This window comes from Schistocerca americana, chromosome 3 (assembly GCF_021461395.2).
Source record: "Schistocerca americana isolate TAMUIC-IGC-003095 chromosome 3, iqSchAmer2.1, whole genome shotgun sequence".
Taxonomy (NCBI): Eukaryota; Metazoa; Arthropoda; class Insecta; order Orthoptera; family Acrididae; genus Schistocerca; species Schistocerca americana.
The window spans coordinates 46,875,743-46,884,781 of record NC_060121.1 but is presented as its reverse complement, the minus strand read 5'-3'; positions in this window follow the sequence as shown (position 1 = coordinate 46,884,781).

The following is a 9,039-nucleotide window of genomic DNA, read 5'->3' as shown; positions in this document are numbered from 1 at the left end:
AGAGGACGTTATGCTTCCTCGACAACTTTTCACTACACTTTCAAAACATTTTGTCTATTTAGTGCGGGACGTGTCACAACAAACATTAATCTTTATCAGTGTACTACTCTATTCTGTTGAAAATTGTTCAGTCTACATCATCAACATCGTCAGCCATTTCACATATGCTTTTGGATACAAACTTCCTCTAAGCTTTTGCACTGCTGTCTTGAGTTATATGCAAGTATTCTACTTTCATAAATCTACCTGCTATTAAGTCATCGTCTCGATAGTTCCTTATCTCTTTCAAAGGATCAAATAGCTTTCTCGCTCTATCTACCATTTACTCTCCTAACAAATATTTTATTTTCACTACGATGGTAGCTGCGTCTTCCGACCCTGCCTATACCCAGATCCATTTGGTTGTTTCCGTGCCTCTCTTGCTGATTCTCAGAAATAACCTTTCCAGCCTGACAATGAGCGGCGTGGAGCAGTTATTTGGCACCGGACTTGTATTCAGGAGGACTGTAGTCAAATACCCATCTGGCCAGTTTCAATTTGGCTTCCACTGATTTCTGGAAATGTCTTAAGGCGAATGTCGGGATGGCTCCTTTCAAAGGACACTGTCGATTTCCTCTCCCATCCTTCCCTGATCCGAGCCCTGTGCTTTGTCTCTAACGACCTCGTTGTCGACAGGAGGTAAAATGCTATCTTCCTTACCTCCTTTAGATGTTCGCAGAGTAGTTCTCAGTTCTTCTAAAGAAATCCATGTTTAGTAACTTTGGTGACTCACGGTGTTTCATAGTTTTCCATTCCAAACACATCATGAGCATAGTCTGAAAACCCCATTTCGTTTACCAAAAAGACCTAATACCATTTTTACTATTCTCTTTACTTCTTTTCCTGTCTGCCCAGTAGTTCACTTCAACTTCCCCAAGTGTAAAAATACGTGCACTTATTCGACATTATTGTTAGTTTATATCAATATCTCTTTGACGTGTGGGTTTTCCATAATTTAGTCATCTTGTGATAGATTTTAAATCCAGCTTTCAAACCGTCCACTACATTGTCCCATGCATTGCTCAGCTTTTTCTGTGTATAGGCGAACAAGATATGTTCCATTGACACATTCCTGGCATTCCCGGTATGTTATCCCTGTTAAGGATCCTGAAAACTTCCTCTGTGACTGTGGCCAATAATTTTTGGGTTATGGAGTCGCCTTATCTGATACCTGTTTCAATACTGAATTTATCTCTAATGTGGGTACTTTCATTGTCGCCTTTGTTGTTAGACTTTGAAGAGGCTTTTACTGATATCAATTGCAACTACTAGTCGACTGTTACCACTCACAATTTATCTTATTTTCACTTCTATGAACTAAATAGTTGCTGGTAACAATAGACTTGTACTTTCAGTTGACTATTGTGATGAGGTTTAGTGGGCGCTATAGCACTGACGTGTACATTAGTTACACTAATGCACTGGTGAGCAAAACTGAAGGGAGATAGATAGAGTAACATAATAAATTAACTACCCAGTGGAAGTGAACTAACCTGCAGTAGCATGTTGCCAGAAGTCTCTCCGTCGTGCACAGGAATCTAGACGTTACATTCATGAGGTCAGGGTGATCATGACGCCAAGTGGGGATGGTCCCAGAACACGAGGCAGTTGAAAAAACTGGAGATGGTAGTTTGTGTCAATCATTAGTCATTTAGGGTACACAATGGTGGTCTTCTTTATAACGAAATGACCCACAGACAACATGTGGATGATTTCACATGGGGAAGAGTCATCGGGAAACTGGAAGAAGAACGAAATGTGAGAAATGTAGCCCAATAAATTGGTATCGCCAACAGCATTGCTACACATGCTTCGAGATGATTCTGAACCACCGGCACTGCTCCACAAAAGAGAGGAGGTGGCCGAACACAGTCAACTAGAGTAGCATATAATCCCTACATTGTGCAACAGGCAAGAAAGACATCACGTCAAACAACGGGTGCTATTGCAAACACGTTTAGCTGCACTGAGCTTACAGTACCGGGTAAATTTGACTTGTCACCTGAAGCAGGAGGAGAAAACACTCATCCAGCTGTAGGTCACAGTGGGGTAAAGCAAACTTCTAGCAAAGCAAAGGAACTCAGTGTGGGTCGGTAACACAAGAGAGTAGGAGAGTGTTGCTGCTAGATAGTAGCCATGGAAGGGCTGTTGCTACATTTGGGAGAAGGGTGTATACTAGATGTGGTCTACAACTGAATAGGAGAGGGAAACATTGGTTGGCTGAGCCACTGTCTCACTATTTCGATATATTTAGGGTTAGTCTTTAAAGTTGATTTTACACCCAAGACATCATTTTTGTGAAATGACAGGAAGTTATCAACATGAGCCGACTCTGATAGGAAAATGTGCATTGTTAATGCGTGCAGGATCTTCATGGTGTCTACTTCGAATAGCATTTTCTGGCGTTGAGAACATGAAGGCATTCTGGTCATTTAACAGTAAGTCTTGCAGTGGACGGCTGGGACTTAGAAGCTATATCAGGGGCAGAACGTTGGTCCCAAGAATTTCTCGCATCAGTGCGCAGACAATGCCTTTGACGGAAGAGGTGGAAATACTGGCTACCTGGACTATGTGACTACTTCCTGTGGAGTAGTAAATATTTGTTGATCTGTTTGTGTTGCAAATAGATTGTGACTTATGTGTCATCACACGTAAATTGTGTTGTTTGTCCTATTTTATGATCAATAAAGCTGTGCCATAATAAAAGGTGACTCCCATGTTGATATATTAATCACTCATCAACAAATGACCACAATAATGATAGGGCCGCCATTTCAATAAATTATTTCAGCATTAAAGATTATTTAGATTCTGATAAAAGTGATAAGCTCTAATAAAGGCCAATAGCAACAGCTACAGTCAACGAGCAAAGTCAGTTTGGCAGATGCGTGGTAAAGGTAAGTAAGTGGGAGGCTTGCTTGCTAAAGTGACTGCTGTCAGGGCGTAAACTCTTAGTCACTTATAGCCTTTGAAATCATACCGGAAGGCCAGTGAAGTCTTGCGTGGTTACTGGTATCAAAGAGGCACTTTTTTTGGATTAGAATCAGGATTGACGCATCCTGTTCTGAAAGAAGCCAGTATAACAGAAGAGCACCAAAAATGCTTAAGAATGCACAGAAATGTAATGTTAGCTTATTTCATCAAAATACAGGTATTAGAGGGCTAAGTGTCTTGTTTGTGCCTATCTGAGCACCACATGACTACAAGTTTACATATGTTACATATAAGAGATTACATCTTTTCAGCTTATTCATGCAGAACTAATAAGTTAAAACTAACAATGAGACAAGCAGATTTTGCAGTGCTAGGCACATAGAAGTGTGCACTTGTGATTTAAAAACGAAAAATCGTTCACTTTTAATTGTAACTCTATACAGCTCCCGACTGGGGAATTGTGAAGTGTTCATGAGGAATCTGTGTTCCTTACTGTGCTATTTGTCGGACTACAGCAAGAATTCAATGTAAATTTTCTAAAGGAATCTAGTAGGTAAAATTATCTGGAAACCTTATTTAAATTCTGTAATTTGATCTCAGTAATTAACTTTACTCCACAAGTAGGTGAAGACAATAAGAAGCTAACAGGTAACGTTTTCTTGCTGAGGCACAAAGTAAAAATAATAACTGTTTACGCAGTAACATACACTCTCTGATCACGATGCACTTTTAGTTAGAATAAATAAAACAGTGCCTTACAATGTGGATACTCCTCAGTGGATCAGTTAGAATGATTAATGACTTCAGCGCAGATGTTTTTAAGAACAGAATGAAATTTTCAGTCTCTGGTGGAGTGAGTGCTGATACGAAACTTTTCAGTTTTAAGAAGAGTTTGTAAGAGATGACCTGCAATGAAATTTATTTTGAACCAAAGGCTAAAATAAAATTTAATGTACCCCATGATAATTCATAGCATTATATGAGAATAGTTTTATACAGGAGCTAGTTAGATGTAAATCACTGGAGGGATTAAGGTACCTCATGATAGGAAGAGGGATATGTATCTGTTGGAAAAAACGAGTAGAGATCCTGCATCGTTGGAAATTAAAAAAACTACTCAAAATTACTAAGTAACGTTATTAAATATCAAGGAACATGCACATAATGTCAGAAATCGTTAACTATGATAACAGACTTATGGCTATATGGGATGTAGTGAAACAAGAGAGATGATAGCCAGCCACATAACGAGATAACATCACTACTGAACTGGATGGAAGAGCTATAAATGGTGAATCACAGGTAGCAACTCTGTTTAAAAATCATTTTTGAGATATAGTAAAAGGTGTAAGGACAAATATTTCGAAAGAAAAATCACAGCAGATGCTGAAAAAGTAACTCTCACTATATTCAAGCCCATGAATAATGTATCACTAACTTATCCTTCTGAAATTAAGAAACTTACACAGTCTCTGAAAAGTAAAAGCTCACTGGTTTTGATGGTGTTTAAACCAGAACACTAAAGATTAGTTCCCATATAGTAACGCCAGTCTTATCTGAAATACGTAACGCATCACCAACTCAAGGAAGTTTTCCAGAGAGACTCAAATATGCCTTTTAAGAAAGGTGATAAGAGAGATGTCAGTAAGTACCAACCTCCTTCAGTGCCGTCATAATTTTCCAAAAGTTTTGAGATGATGTATTCTGGAACAGTATCTCACCTTAGCAACAATAATATCCTCAGCAAACCACAGTTTGGTTTTCAGAAGAGTTGCTCTACCAAGAATGACATTTACGTGCTCACTCGCCAAATTTTTCGTGTTCAATAATAAAATAGCGCCGGTTGATATTTTGTGCGACCTATCTAAGTCATTTGACTGTGTGAATCGTAGTATTATCGCGGATAAATTGATGTCTTATGGGACTGGTGATACAGCAAACGAAAGGATAATGTCATATCCAACCGAAACATTGCAGTAATTTGTACTTAGTAAATCAACCACCGCAATCCGGAAACGTAGTTCTGACTGGGGAGGAATCACATATGGGGTTCCCCTAGGCCCAACTTGTTCTTTTTGCAGATGACGCTATTATTGTAATTAGTCTAAGAACACATACAGAAACAGCAGAAAATGTAACCCGTGTTCTTAAAAGAATCATTGACTGGTTTTCTGCGAATGGTGTCACTCAGTTTTAAAGTGACACAACATGCTCAGTTCTGCACATCTAGGGCTACTACAACAATGATCAGCGTAAGACTCGGTGAAGAAATAATAAATTGGGCGGAAACTTCAGAATTCTTAAGTGTCCATATTGATGAGAATTTAAACTGGAAAAGCAAGTTTTGGAACTGATAAAGCAACATAGTTCAGCCACAGTTGTACTTCGAATCATTGCAACTCTTGAGAAGAGGCAAATCAGTGATTAGACATACCTTGCATATTTACTTTCTGGTGCAATTCATCTTTACAGAAGGAAAGCTTCGTTGCTTAAGAACAAGCTGTAGGAATAATATGTGGTGCTCAACCACGATCATCTTGTAGTTATCTGTTTAAGGTGTTGGGCGTTGTGACTACTGCTTGATAGTATATTTATTCCTCCATGAAATTTGTTGTAAATAATACACTATAGTTCAAACGGAACGATGATGTACATAAATACAATATCTGAAGGAAAAATGAGATTTATTACTGCACATTAGGGTTGTCTTTAGCACCAAAACGGGTACAAAATGCCGCAATAAAGATGTTTGATCGCTTACCAACGGATATGAAATGTCTGACAGGCAGCAAAGAAAAATTTAAAAACCAACGGGGAATGTGTCTACTTGAGAACTCTTTCTATTCTGTACAAGAATTTCTATTATTTTTATGTTTGGAAGACGGTGGGTAGGAATGACTAACTCAGTCTGCATACAAAAATAAATAAATAAATAAATAAATAACAAAACTGCAAACAATAAAATAAAAACCTATAAATTTTCAACACATAAAATCATTTACAAATTAATTTGCAATGGAATGTAAAATGACTCGTTCCATATCATTACTTTTTTCGTGAAAAGTTATCTATTGAACATGAAACTAACTAAATAGCTAACTAACCGCTAGGCACGCTACCTCACCCTTTGAAGTGCCACAGTGAATGCCTGGAGGTCGTCTTTTTGCCCGACGACTTGTACGTTGTGTTCCGGTATCACCCACAGGTCGGCGGTGAGACATAACGCTGGATGGGCGCAGTGACCTCCATTATCTTTGAACACGGTTCGCTCACTTGTCAACGTTACTGTGAGGCTCTACAACTTCTCCCAAGTCGTCTTTTCAGTGGTGCAGTCGTCCCTCACTTCATTTTTATGGATGATACTATTCGACCGCATCGAACTGCGCATATGTTGGAGCTCTCAGAACGAGAGGACATTCGGCGAATGGAATGGCTTGTCCGTTCAACCGACTTAATTCCTTTTGAATTCCCGAGCTTTTGGTCAGTGTGGTAGTGTACTGGAACGCATGGATTGCTGTCCGCGAGTATTCACACACCCTATTAAGGAAAGTGTCCCGCCTTTTGTAATGTTCTGGCCACCTTGATAAATCGCGGTGACTTTAGTATCATTACGTATACTCTTTGAATGGAAGCGTCATTTATGTTCGTCTCATTGCGTATTTCTTTCATTTGCCTTCTGCACTTCCCTGTTGCACTTCTGTCTGTGTTTGCTCAAGGTTTCATGGAGCTAAGTTTGTTGGCGGTGACACACCATGGAAAAGTTACTTTCGTCCTTGAGTTTCGCCCACCACTGTACATGAAATGATGGACAATAAGGACACCAATTAAAGAATATAGGAGACGCATTCATAAATTAACCTCCGATTGGTTACAAAGAAGAAGAACATAAAGATTTACATATTTTTATATAAAATCTGTAATATAGTGTTAACATTACTGCTCCTCATAGTAACCACCAAAAATCCAACATTCCTCGTATCTTGACACCAGGTTGTTTGACCCTTCATCAAAGAACGGGTCACCTGGTGCTTTAGCCAGATGTTGACGGCATCATTGAGGTTATGGTGGGCCGTGAAGTGCTAAGTAGCCAGCAATGCTTTCCTCTTGGGGAAGAAACGAAACTCGTTTGTTTAAAAGTCCGGACTACAGGTACGATGTCGAAACGTGTACCAGCGAAAAAGTCTGCCTTTTTCCTTCTATCGCAGTATGGGGTCGCACACTATCGTCAAGGAGAATCATTCCTTCCACAATCAGTCTACGGCGTTCCTTTTGGACTGGTCATTGGAGTTTCACAACAGTCTCGCAATAAACCTGTCATGTCACAGTAATCTTAGGCGGCACTCTCATGAAAGCTGTTGGCAAAATCCTTTGCGATATTAAAATGAAATGCATTATCATCATTTTACGGTTTGACAGCATCCTTTACTTTTTTGAGATTTTTGAGGTAAAGCATTCACTGTGTGGACTGTTGCTCAGCTTGACGGCTCACGCTCTGCACCTATGTCTCACTCCCTGTCAAGGTTCTATTCATAAATTCCTCCCTCTCTTCATGGCACCACTGAAGGAATGCCAACGCCGAACTCATTCTTTCAATTTTATGGACATCGGTCACACACTTCGCTACCCACAGCGCACTCTCTAACAATGTTAAAGAAAGTGAGTTCGGCCTTGACATTCCTTCAGTGGTGCTATGAAGAGAGGGATGAGTTTATCAACAGAATGGTGTCTGGGAACGAGGCATGGGTGTAGAGCATGGCCCTGTAGCTAAGAAATAGTCCAAACAATGAATGCACACACTTTTTCTCAATAAGCCGAAATAAATCTGAGACATATATTCATTAAGTTCGGAAATTGTGAACCGACGACTCCCACGCACAATTCTGTCAACATATCTCATCAGTCACATCTCAATGTGTTCCTCAACCACTTTCATCATGCACATCTTTGCGGCCAGCCTTGAATTTGCTGCACCACTGCTCTTAACTCCCCGCCCACACACACACACACACACACACACACACACAAGCACAAACTCACTGAACAAAATCGACGATGAATTTCGGCTGCGTAGAGTCCTCGTGCTTACAGGGAGTGGAAGAAGGAACGTAGTCCAACTGGTGGGTGACACAGTAACACCATCTATTTGAGTAGCATTCTACATATATACTGACGACTGAAACAGACAGCTGACTGGGGTAACGTGATCTGCAGTGTCTTCCTTCCCAACTACCAAGAAGATACAAGCATTTCTAATTTGCGAATGACGTTTTTAATTTGATTAGTTACGTTTTTAATTTACTGACTACATTTTTAATTTACGAATAGACTTCGAGTATATATGTACGTTTATCCTCGGCCATTAAGATTTGAACACCAAGATGAGTAGAAAATAGCGAAATTTTATTTTTCGTGAGTAGTCAGGGATAGTAGCAGATTGCTCGGTTAATTTGCAGGCGATTTAGTGGCCAGCAGCATATTTGGAGTTGGGCTGAGCACGAGTGACGCCAAAGTTGGAAGAAGAGCTCTGGGAGAGTGAGGCAGTCAGTTAGCACTGGACAGTGGTCGACGAGAGCATGGCGGAAAGCCCGTGGTAATTTACCACTGACAGGGTTGGAAACCCGAGACAATGTTATTAGTTTCGAGTCAAGTACATTAGTCAAAAGTGTTAATTATGGACAGTGTTATTGTGAAAAGTAAAGCGTCATAAAATGTCACGCATTTACGAATAGTTGAGCTGGTGAATGAGGTATACTTTAAGTGTTATCAAGGATTGACAACGGAGTTTGATGCTTTACTTCCATCTTATCGCAACTATCATTACACCAAGATTATAATCTGTGTACCACAGAGGCATTTTCTTTATGCTAGTTGTTCACAGGGATTTCACAAACTTATTTTCTACCCATTTTCTGCACCAGTCCAAGCTTTCCATGGTGGCTATCATTTGAAGGCATTAATCTATGGTGCTGCAACTGCTGAGAAATTTAAAAAAGGTTCAATGACGTGGTGAATAACATATATATTTGTAGATTTGCCTCTTATGTTAACAAACAGAACACACACACA